Source organism: Palaemon carinicauda, chromosome 33 (assembly GCF_036898095.1).
Source record: "Palaemon carinicauda isolate YSFRI2023 chromosome 33, ASM3689809v2, whole genome shotgun sequence".
NCBI classification, from domain to species: domain Eukaryota; kingdom Metazoa; phylum Arthropoda; class Malacostraca; order Decapoda; family Palaemonidae; genus Palaemon; species Palaemon carinicauda.
Window position 1 is genome coordinate 8,756,190 of NC_090757.1, and position 12,500 is coordinate 8,768,689.

The following is a 12,500-nucleotide window of genomic DNA, read 5'->3' on the forward strand; positions in this document are numbered from 1 at the left end:
GAGCACAAAGACAATAATTCACCAAATCTTGTTATAATTCGTTCCTCAAACATACATACAGTATATCTCTAAATGTACTTTTCTGTTCCTCATTGCATGGAATTATTTTCTTCTCAATATTTGGTTTTCAAGAACCTCAATATGCACATAGCTTAAAACTGGAAATACGAGGTTTAAGTGGTTCGTTTGTGTATATACACAAACACACACACACATATATATATATACATACATGTGTATGTGTGTTTGTGTATATATAATATATATATTTATGTATATACACACAATCACATACATATATATATATATATATATATATGTATGCATGTATAATTAAAATGTCCATATATAAGAAACAAAGGGTAGTAAGGCTAACAATCTACTTTCAATAATAAATATTGCAAACTAAAATGGGAACAGTTTTTGGAGTATGTATATATATATATATATATATATATATATATATATATATATAGGCCTATATATATATATATATATAGGCCTATATATACATATATATATATATATAGGCCTATATATATATATATATATATATATATATATGTGTATATATATATATATATATATATATATATATATATATAGATTACAAGTTCATGCTATGATTGATAAGAATAATCAGAAGAAAAAAAATAAACCAAGCGTCAAGAATTTATCGTGTTAAAAGCTAAATGAGAATTGAGTTTTCAGATGCTGTGAATATGAAAGTCCTAAGTGGTGATGACCAAAACGGGAATTGTACTGGTTCAATTTAAAGGTTTTAAATGCCAATGGCTGCGAATGACTCAGCAGATGGACATATAAGCTTCCCAAAACCGATTATCCTTTAACTCACACGGATGGTGAGGTTGCAGCTAACAAATGAACTAAAGAGTTTGAGTGGGACTAGAACCCCAGTCTGGCGTTCACTAGTCAGGGACGCACCACATCGGCCACCTCAACCCTAAAGATAAAAACCACAAGAACTAGAAATAAAACAACCAGGAAAGGAAACCTGATAAGAAAATGTTATTATTCGACGAATGTTGGGCCGAAAACGCTCAACAGGTAAAATTAACAAACAGAAAAGTGGCTGCGTAAATAAACCAAACCCAAAAGCTGGTGTACACAAGGAACTCATTCAAAATTCAGAAGAGAGTACACGAAGTGGACTTAAGCAGGAGTAGTGTTATATTACTGTTCCCCCAACTTTAAAGAAAGAAAGAATCACTTTATATGTGTGATTATACCTGTACTGTTCAAATTACCAACAGATTTTTATCCTGAAACCGACACCAATTTCCTTTTCATGTTTTCAAATGTAAATTTCATCCCCTTTATAGATATGACACTAGTATATTAATTGCATAATATTAATAGGTGCGATTCTGATCCCATCTACGTTTAGATGCTCTTTTACAAAAAAACAACTCTAATTACATATGCGTTTAGAGGATCTTTTTACAGTAAACCTCAGATTACGTCTGCGTTTAGGAAAAAAAAAAAAAAAAAAAAAAAAAAAAAAAAAAAAAAAAAAAGACTTATACAAAAAACCTCTAATTACATTTACGGTTAGAGGCTCTAATTATAGAAAACCTATTTATCACATAAAAATCATTCAAAGTAACTGATAAATTACCTTATAATGACCGATCACATTCTCCTTTCAGATGACAGACAAAGCGGACAGCTATGAGGTGACCAAACGGCATCTTCTATTGAGAGTGAGTAAAAACTTTTCGTATATATTTTTTTTTAAATGGTTATATTTTTTATCATATCTAATTTTCATTGAATAAATTTCATGTTGCATCAATGTTTTTAATAGATACATATCATAATACTAAATATAAACGACAAAAATTTCTTCATTTATGTATCTTATCAAAAAAAAAAAAATTTTTAGTTTGACTTTGACCCTAACAGCAAGAGATGTTATAATATATATATATAATACAAAATTTTGTAAAATATTATATATAAACATACATACATACATACATATATATGTATATATATATATATATATATATATATGAGCACACACGCGCTCAATTTCCATTATTTCACATTTTATTTGGATTTGAAAAATCCAGAATTATTTTGAACGGTTTCATAACCTATTTCTGTGATATATATATATATATATATATATATACATATATATATACTGCTACACTTTCATCACAGCGTAACCGTCCATGCACTGATCTTTTTTCTTTTATGTAATTTGTCAACGCAAAATCTGAACGATTTGGTTCTTGACGTTTAAAAATATATAATTCATACATGCAGCATATATTACAAAACCTATCCAATATATCAACACCATATACATCAGTTTTGGTGATGGAGATAAGCTGATTTCGATATAGGCTGATGCTGTTGTTATTGTTAGATTGTCCCAAAATCAAAGTTGCAACACGGGCTCTTGCGTTACCAGCCCGTAAATACATATCCGTTTAATATGATCTGTGTTACTGTATGGACATGAGTCGTGGTATGACAATGAAACAATCTCCAACAGACTTTGTAGATTTGAGAACAGAGACCTCAGAAGAATATTGAGAGTTAAATAGCAGGCCAGGATTAGAAATGAAACTAAAGAAAGAATACTCGAGTGCCTTGTGTGGGTAAGATCATGATGAGGGGTAGATGGAGATAATTATGACATGCTCTTCGCACTCCCCAAGAGAGATTAGTTCACCAAACTTTCAAATGGGCTCCACAAGGGACTAGAACAGTTGGAAGACCCATGCCTACATGGATGAGGACTATGAAGCCTGAAGTAGGAGATGATGACTGGAGAAGTATTGAATTAAAAGCTCTAGATAGAGACGACTGGCGAAATTTAACCGAGGCCCTTTCTGTCAATAAGCGTAGGAGGAGATGATGATGAAAGACATATAGGCTCGAATCCTGACCCACGTAGATGTACATATATAAAATTACCTTCTGTATATCTAATTCAAAAGTGGGGTAATTTCGATATTAAGAAAGATTTGTAAGAGGTTTAATTAACGAATATACACATACCTTTGTTTGTAAACACACACTTTCTATTTAGGTGTGGTGAGTAAAGTGGATGTTACTATTCCGGTTCTGTTTGGTGCGTGTATATATGTATAATACACATACATTCACTCACACACACATATATATATATATATTATATATATATATATATATATGTGTGTGTGTGTATACATACATATGTATCTACAGTATATAGTTATACATACACATATGTATATGATATGATATATATATATATATATATATATATAGACTCTAATAACATGAAACAACACTAATATGCATTGAACAGTTTTAAAACCACCCCTTCTTTATCTTAACAAAATAAATCAAGCCATAAACTTTCCTTATAAATCCCAGACATAAGGAATCTTTTAAACGATTTTATGTTCCACAAACTTTCGGAAATTATTATCGGATGATGAAATTGAATAATCTTTTTCTCGTTTCAACAAGAAAGAAAAACAAAAGTTTGCCTCTTCTTTTTCCAAACGACATGAGTAAGTAATTAACCTCAAAGAGCGAAAAATCACGATCTTATTAAAGAGAAATTGAAAAGTTGCTAACTGACCTCCCTCCGTAAGATGATAGCTCTTCTTTGATGAGATAAATGATCATTCTTCTTTTTTTTTCTTCTTTTTTTATTGATTGAATCTACTGCAAGGCACCATTTAAGGATCGAAAGATGCAAGTACATAAGGAAGTAATTCATTCAACATACATCTTCCTTATATAATGAAGAGCAAGTACCTGGCTATGTATGTATGTACATGTATGCATATGTGTGTGTATATATATATATATATATATATATAATGTGTATATATATATATATATATATACTGCATATACATATATAGATATGCATATTATTATTATCATCATCATCATTATTATTATTATCATTATTATTACTATTATTACTATAACCCTAGTTAGAAAAGCAAGATGTTATATGCCCAACGGCTCCAATAGGGAAAAATAGCCCAGTGAAGAAAGGAAATAGGGAAATAAATAAATGATGAGAACAAAATAACAATAAATCATTCTAAAAACAGTAACAACGTCAAAACATATATTATTATTATTACTTGCCACAACCCCAGTTGGAAAAGCAGGAAGCTATAAGCCCAGGGGGCCCAACAGGGAAAACAGCCCAGCGAGAAAAGGAAACAAGGAAAAAAAAATATTTTAAGAAGAGTAACAATATAAAAATAAATATTTCCTATATAAACTATAAAACTTTAACAAAACAAGAGGAAAAGAAATTAGATAGAATAGTGTGCCCGAGTGTACCCTCAAGCAAGAGAACTCTAACCCAAGACAGTGGAAAACCATGGTACAGAGGCTATGGCAGTACCCAAGACTAGAGAACAATGGTTTGATTTTGATTTTGATTTTATATAAACTATAAAAAGACTTAAGTCCGCCGGTTCAACAAAAAAACATTTGCTGTAACTTTGAACTTTTGAAGTTCTACTGATTCAACTACCCAATTATGAATACTGAGTAATATTGAGCCTCATGATGGAGAAGGTCTGGCTATTAGAATTAACTGTCTGCCTAGTATTACGAACAGGATGGAATTGTCCAGGAAGATCTGAATGTAAAGGATGGTCAGAATTATGAAAAATCTTATGCAACATGCATAATGAACTAATTGAACGACGGTGCCAAAGATTAATATCTAGATAAGGAATAAGAAATTTAATAGACCGTAAGTTTCTGTCCAACAAATTAAGATGAGAATCATCAGCTGAAGACCAGACAGGAGAACAATACTAAGCCAAGGTAGAATGAAAGAATTAAAACACTTCTTCAGAATAGATCGATCACCGAATGTGTATTTATGTATGTATATATATATATATATATATATATATTTCCTGTTACGTTTAGCAACATTGCCAAACCGGTCTTCCCCTGTGCCTCGGGTATGGGGGAGAGGGACTAGCCGTGTTGTAGTTAAGAAAGGGAGAGGTGGTAGGAAGGGTTGAATCCGTGTGTGCCTGTATGTGTGAAATGTATCTAAACCCCTATAGATAAACTGAATTATAGACGACGTTGACTGGGTTGTCAAAGTCCACACTACAGTGCATTTGGAGTAATTAAAGGTTTAAAGGCCACTCATGAATGGAAGAGCGGCCCTATCAAGTCGGACAATGCCCTTCCGATTAGATACACAAATGTATTTATCTGGTTTTTTTTTTAAATACTAAAAACAAATGAAAAACCTTTTACAAATTATTAACTCCAAACCAGAAGGAAATATTAATAAACACCGCAAGATCACCTATTATCAGGAAAATATTTAATGATACTAATTAAAAAAAAAATTCCCATATCCTCTCGCTAAATGACAGGCAAAACAAAAACAAAACAAAATTTTTTTTTCATAAATATTAAAGGTTTTTATTAAAGGCCGCTCATGAATGGCAGAGGCGAAAGACAATAACATTGCCCTATCAAGCAGGACAATGCCCTAGAGACTAACCATATTGCATATGACCAGCGCCCAAGCCCCCTCTCCACCCAAGCTAGGACCGAGGAGGGTCGGGCAATGGCTGCTGAGGACTCAGCAGATAGAGCTATAGGCTTCCCCAATCACCCCATCCTTAGCTCACAAGGACGGTGAGGTTGCATTGATCAAAGGAACTAACGAGTTTGAGAGGGATTCGAACTCCAGTCTGGCAAGCGTCCTCAAAGCTAGTTCTCCCACTGACAAGTAAACTGTTACAAAGGATTAGGATTTAATTCTTGCAATCATCAAATAAGAAATCGGGTTCGGCTTCTTCTAATACTGGGTCATTTCAGAATAGTGAAACAGCAATAATCCTGAAGTGTCAAGCGATATTATTCAATTTATAATTGTGTTAAATTGGAGCTTTTTGTAAGTGGTATTTAAGATATTTCAGTTTTTAAGTATTTGTGAAACTTACACACACACACATGCATATATACTGTATATATATATATATATATATATATAATATATATATATATATATATATACATATATATACCTGTATATATATATATATATATATATGTTTATTTATATATATCCCCTATTGAGTGGGATACCTTCACGTGGTGAAAAGTTTTGTGTATCCCCATAATTAGCGAAGCTGTACTAATAAGGGCCACCCCATACTAGGTTAGTTTGCTGTGACCGATCAGACATGAATCTCCCACCCTCACCAATCCGCAATGGCCAGCATGGTGATGATGAAACGGCCAAATGAAAGAGAAAGAGAACAGATTCGTATAATAACTAATAATATGGGCTATAAACGAACTATATGACTATTATGATATCCTGTAACATACTGGTGCTGATGTAATATTCATAATGAACATATTTCAAATAAATTAAGATCTGGAAGCGTTTCAAACGTTACAGGTGCATTCTGAGCAATCCGTGACCTATGTCCTACTATATATACTGTATATATATATATATATATATACACACACACACACATATATATATATATACAGTATATATACAGTATATATATATATATATATATACCCTTCTAAAGAAATCACAAACATGGACCTGCTTCCTACATAATGACGATACCCTGACACACCCAAAAACCAACAACAGGACTTTGAAAATGGGGATTTAAGATCCCAAGTCTCATGACGTGGCATCATCTTTTTCCGCAGCATTAAAAGCACATCCGAGGGATATGACAACCCAGGGTGGGGGTGGGGGGAGGAACTGGTCACGTTATAAACAGCAGCTGAGCAAGACGACTTACGTGAGATATATAAATGCAGCTGATTGCAGTGCACTTTAAGTGATTGCAGCAAGATGCACATCACGCAACATGAGGGGCAAACCAATTTGCCCGAATGAGGCATAAGACAGCTCTTGCCCCCTGTTTTACACATTGCTTTATACTACGGTCCCGTATTCCATTGTATTCTTAGAGCCCTTTGTTGGGATTCTCACAACCCACTTTCTTTTCTTCTTCCTTGTCTCTTCCAGTTTTTCTTTTAAACTATCAATTCTTCGCTAATCATAATTATTGCTTTATTCGGTCCCATATTCCTTTGCATTCCAGAACCCTTTGTTGGGATTCTCAAGACCCACATTCCTTTCTTCTTTCCTGTCTCTTCCAGTTATTCTTCTATTCTATCAATTCTTCGCAATTCACAATTGTTCTTGACGAGTTAAAAAGCCAGCTACTGGAAAATGGTTTACAAACTTTGCTCTCACAACAAGTTTTGCTTAATATTCTTCATCTCGGTACTTTTATCATTTGAAATTCTGACTGAATGTTCGAAAAAAAGGAAAGTTTTACTTTTGTAGTCTTATAACTTTCGCTCTGATGTGAGTTTGCATAACGCATTTGCCCTCCCCCCACCCAACCCATCAGCAGCAAGAAGCAGTGTGTGTTATTGTTTACTGCTGTGATGTTCATCTATAAGGTGCATTATGCCGTGATAACTAAAGGAGAAAAATGAAGGTCAATTATCTATATAGCCTACAGGAAACATCCATGCCTGACCATCTGTTGAATGGGGGTTCGAATCCCAATCAAGCTAGATAGTTTCTTGTAGCGTCCGCAGCCTCACCAACTTTGTGAACTAAGGATGAGGGGTTTGGGGGAGCCTATAGGTTTACCTGCTAAGTCATCAGCAGCCATTACCTTGGTCCTTGCTTGAGTGGGGAGGGGGCTTGGGTGGTGGACATAGTACACTATACATGGCCAGTCTCTGAGGCTTTGTACAACTAGAGCATTGTTCCAGCCTCACTGGCTTCCATTTACCGGCATAGCATTACTATAGCTTGCATTTATCCTTACCTTTCACCTCTTTATCAAATCTCTTACCATGCAAAGTCTTCAGTCCTTAATCTCATCTCCTTCATTCCCACCGTTACCCATACATGAAGGGGTCGGTTGCCTAATGCGACCTCTTCTATCCTCAATCTATCTAGTATCAACTGAAGACATCAACCTTCCTACGCACCTTAACGCCACAGAGATATAACACACCCTTTTCTCAGACTGTCCTTTAAACAAAAATAGTCCATTTTCAGTTTAAACATTCTTACACAAGCTTCACTTCCATTAAAAATAGCTGTAATTGTTCCCAACAACTTTTCGCCCCTATGGTGCATTGTCAAAACCATCCACATTACTTACCAATTGATTCTACCAAAAAATATTTTTCAAGTCCATGTATATTATACACATATTTCCCCTAAATGGTCAAACTTTACAAAAATGTTTTACAATAAACACTTTATCTACGCCTTACAAACGATAACTACAGTGTTCTCCTGATAATCTTTCTTTCAACTGTTTTGCTTTTTAAATCAAAATCCTGCATACATCTTTCCCTGATGTACTGAGAAATATTATGCCCCTGTAATTATTAACAATTAACTTTTATACAACATAGCCATTAATTCTTCCAAATAAATTCTTCGAAAATTCTCCCTTTTCCAGTGATACCTTGCAAACCCTGGTTAAGCATTCAGTTGCAATAGCCAGATATATATACAAATGTATCAAATCATCCTACTTGTAATCCCATTATATCCTGCTTAGACAGTTAGTTGAAAGAGTAAAACTGCCTAAAAAAGTTACTTAAAAGAGTAAACCTGCCTTAAAATGTTAATTATAAGAGTAATCCTGCCTTAAAATGTTAATTATAAGAGTAATCCTGCCTTAAAAAGTTGGTTAAAAGAGTGAACCTGCCTTGAAAAATTAGTTAAAAGAGTAAACCTGCCTTAAACAGTTAGTTGAAAGAGTAAACCTGCCAAAAAAAGTTACTTAAAAGAGTAAACCTGCCTTAAAATGTTAATTATAAGAGTAATCCTGCCTTAAAAAGTTGGTTAAAAGAGTGAACCTGCCTTGAAAAATTAGTTAAAAGAGTAAACCTGCCTTAAACAGTTAGTTGAAAGAGTAAACCTGCCAAAAAAAGTTACTTAAAAGAGTAAACCTGCCTTAAAATGTTAATTATAAGAGTAATCCTGCCTTAAAAAGTTGGTTAAAAGAGTGAACCTGCCTTGAAAAATTAGTTAAAAGAGTAAACCTGCCTTAAACAGTTAGTTGAAAGAGTAAACCTGCCTAAAAAAAGTTACTTAAAAGAGTAAACCTGCCTTAAAATGTTAGTTATAAGAGTAATCCTGCCTTAAAAAGCTGGTCAAAAGTCCTAAAAAAGTTACTTAAAAGAGTAAACCTGACTTAAAAGGTTAGTTAAAAGGGTGAACATGTAGGAAGTGCCATAAAATATTCGGAAAAGTAATCTTAAAAGGGTTTGACTACTGCAAGAAAACATAATGAACAGGAGAAAGTTTTCTGTCCAGGAAGAGCAACAAAATATGAGAGGATGGAAAGACAAGCTGTTGACAAGCCCTCTGTTGAAGTGAACTAAATAACTAAAATCATGGAAGTTTTACGGCAAAGGGAGTTCATCCATGAATTCAGCCACAATTCAGCAGTTTAAAGGTTCAGGTTTAAAGGCCACTCATGAATGGCAGGAGCAAGGGACAGTGACATTGCTGTATCGAGAACGACAATGCCCTAGAGACTAACCACATATACATATGATCAGCGCCCAAGGCCCCTCTCCGCCCAAGCTAGAATGAATATGGTGGCGGCCGTTGTGTGGTTTCTTTCCTTTAAATACATCCTTTTTTTCGTGAGAATGATTTAATGTTCGCGTCTAGCAGAGATAAGTATAAGATACGTGACACGAAAACAAGGATTATATGCCTTAGAAGTATATTAAAGGTCTTATAACTTTGTTACCAAGTCTCAGTAGTTGGATAACTTGGTATAAAGTTGATCAATATTCCTGTTGTTAATTGTAGGGTGCAATATGCATTTTGAATCATAGAGGAATGCAGTGCAAAAATAAAATTCACTTTTGCCGCTTCATATTGCTGCAAATAAGCCTCATTATCATTACACTGGTTCAATGCTCATAATCTTAAGTTAAAGGCATATCATTATAACGTTATTTCAACTATCGTAAAATATAATTTTCTTGCAAAATCTAAGCATGAATAACCTCAAATTATATACATAAAAACCTACAAACTACCGAAGCATGGCCCCTCCGGGGTTTACTTATTTTTACAACAGTGTAACCAAAATCTTGAAAAATAGAGTTAAATAAAGGCACACTGCAAGAACTCTGGTGTGAGAAACCAACGGTAAGATCTTAGGAGACAAATATGTACACGAGGAAAGTATTCTAAAATGTGCTGCAAACAAGTAATGTACTTCCTTATTATGTTGAAAAGGTTCCACAATAATGTAAGACGTGTATAAAAACTAGGTGTATTTTTGTAAATTATACAAAGTTCTTTGTATAACCTAAAAAAAAAAAAAAAAAAAAAAAAAAAAAAAAAAAAAAAAAAAAACCACCTAGTTATTATAGACGTCTTACATCATTGTGGAACCTTTTCAACATATTCTAATATGTCAATGAAGTTTTATTTAACCTAGAAAAGACCAGACGGTTGTACGTGAATGAATGAAGAATGTATAGACTTTATCGAGCAAAAGTGTTACAGATATACAATCTAACCTCCTCCCATTCATCATCTCCATAGTCCTCTCTGAATTCTGACTCCAGATATTTCGATGCAGGGCACTTTCCTTCCAAACATCTTATATTATAAATAAAATTAATAGTATAGATATTACTAATATTAAAGCTTTTCAAATTACCGCTAATCTAAAGGGTGTAAGGACTATACTAGCAATTATTGTATATTAATAAAATCTTCTTAATGTTTTGCAATTCTGTTTTACTAAAACCTTCAGAGATAAAAAAGAAAGAAATTATAATCTTCTAACACGATTCTCCTTCATTATTATTATTATTATTATTATTATTATTATTGTACAGGTGGCTTCATCATCATCACCATCATCATCATCATTATTATTATTATTATTATTATTATTATTATAATTATCATTATTATTATTATTATTATTATTATTATTATTATTATTATTATCATTATTATTATTATTATTACTTGCTAAGCTACAACACTAGTTGTAAAAGCACCATTTGACAAAAGAGACGCCTCTAACAATACTAACAAACAAATCAATTCAAGATTACGAAATGTCGGTCATCAAGATTAGATTAGAAAAGAAATGGGTACACTTGTAAAAATGATAAACTTTTCAAGGTACAAAGGCCGCTCATGAATGGCAGAGGCAAGGGACAGTAACAGTGCCCTAGAGACTGACCATATATACATATGATCCGAGCCCAAACCACCTCTCCACCTAAGCTAGGACCAAAGAGGGTCAGGCAATGTCTGATGATGACTCAGCAGGTGGACCTATTGGCTCTCCTAAACCCCAAATTTAACTCAAAAGAATGGCGAGGTTGCAGATACCAAAGAAACTAACGAGTTTGAGCTGGACTCGAGCCCCATCAGTTAGGGACGTTACCACATCGGGCACAGCAACCCTTTTCAAATGGTTTTATGATCCTGGAAAAAAATTTCAGTTTGTTCTAAGAAAGGCCAAAGCACTGCACTAAAAATAAGAACAGTGGTCACTGCCCTATACAAAGGTAAACTAGGAAAGCACTCAGAATGCAGACCTCCACCACAGCAGTTCATTTTGGTAGACTTTTTGCGCGATCTTGACCTTTGACCTAGGAGTTTCAAGATTAAATCATTTCCACGACTCAACGTAAAAATTAACACCGGAAAGTTTGAGTAAAATTGAGTCAAATTGTGTCAAGGCAGTTGTTCACAAACAAACAGACGAACGGACAAACAGGGGCGAAAATATAACCTCATTCCAACTTCGTTAGCGGATGAAGATGAATAACTTTTCCAACATCTTATTGTGTTCGTGAGGTTAAAGAATTACGGTAAGAGTATAAAGGTTTAAAGGCCGCTCATGAATAGCAGAGGAAAGGGAAAGTGATATTGCCCTAGCTAGCAGGACAATGCCCTAGAGACTGACCACACACACACACACACACATATATATATATATATATATATATGATCAGAGCCCAAGCCACCTCTACACCCTAGGGAGGGCCAAGGAGGGCCAGGCAATGGCTGCTGAGTCATGCTGATGACTCAGGTGGACCTACAGACTCCCCAAACCCGGCCCCCATCCTTGGCACACAAGGGTGGTGAGGTTGGAAAAAAAAAAAAAAAATAAAAAAAAAAAAAAAAAAAAAAAAAAAAACTAACATAAGCGGGACTCGAACCGCAGTCCGGCACGACGCCATGCAGTGACGTTTATATTAGACCATCACAACCAGATACCTATTCAGAGAGAACAAACATGTATCCAACAACAAAAGAGATGAACTACTAATCATTTTTGTAAAACTTGGAATTCGTAGAGTTTTGAATAATCTAATGAAATACTTATCGTTATTTTTCCGAATTGGTTAAACTTTAACTTTCCTTTTATTATGGAAATATGAATGAAAAAGTTAGA

At 33.9% G+C, this 12,500-nt stretch overlaps 1 long non-coding RNA gene across 1 annotated transcript in view; it reads left to right on the top strand.

The window, feature by feature from the left end:
* Nucleotides 1-12,500, top strand: part of LOC137626061 (uncharacterized) — a 228,800-nt gene that overhangs the window by 120,989 nt on the left and 95,311 nt on the right. Inside the window, exon 2 of the long non-coding RNA XR_011040972.1 lies at nucleotides 1,671-1,724. This is a non-coding gene — a long non-coding RNA (uncharacterized lncRNA). The remainder of the gene's footprint in view (nucleotides 1-1,670; nucleotides 1,725-12,500) is intronic.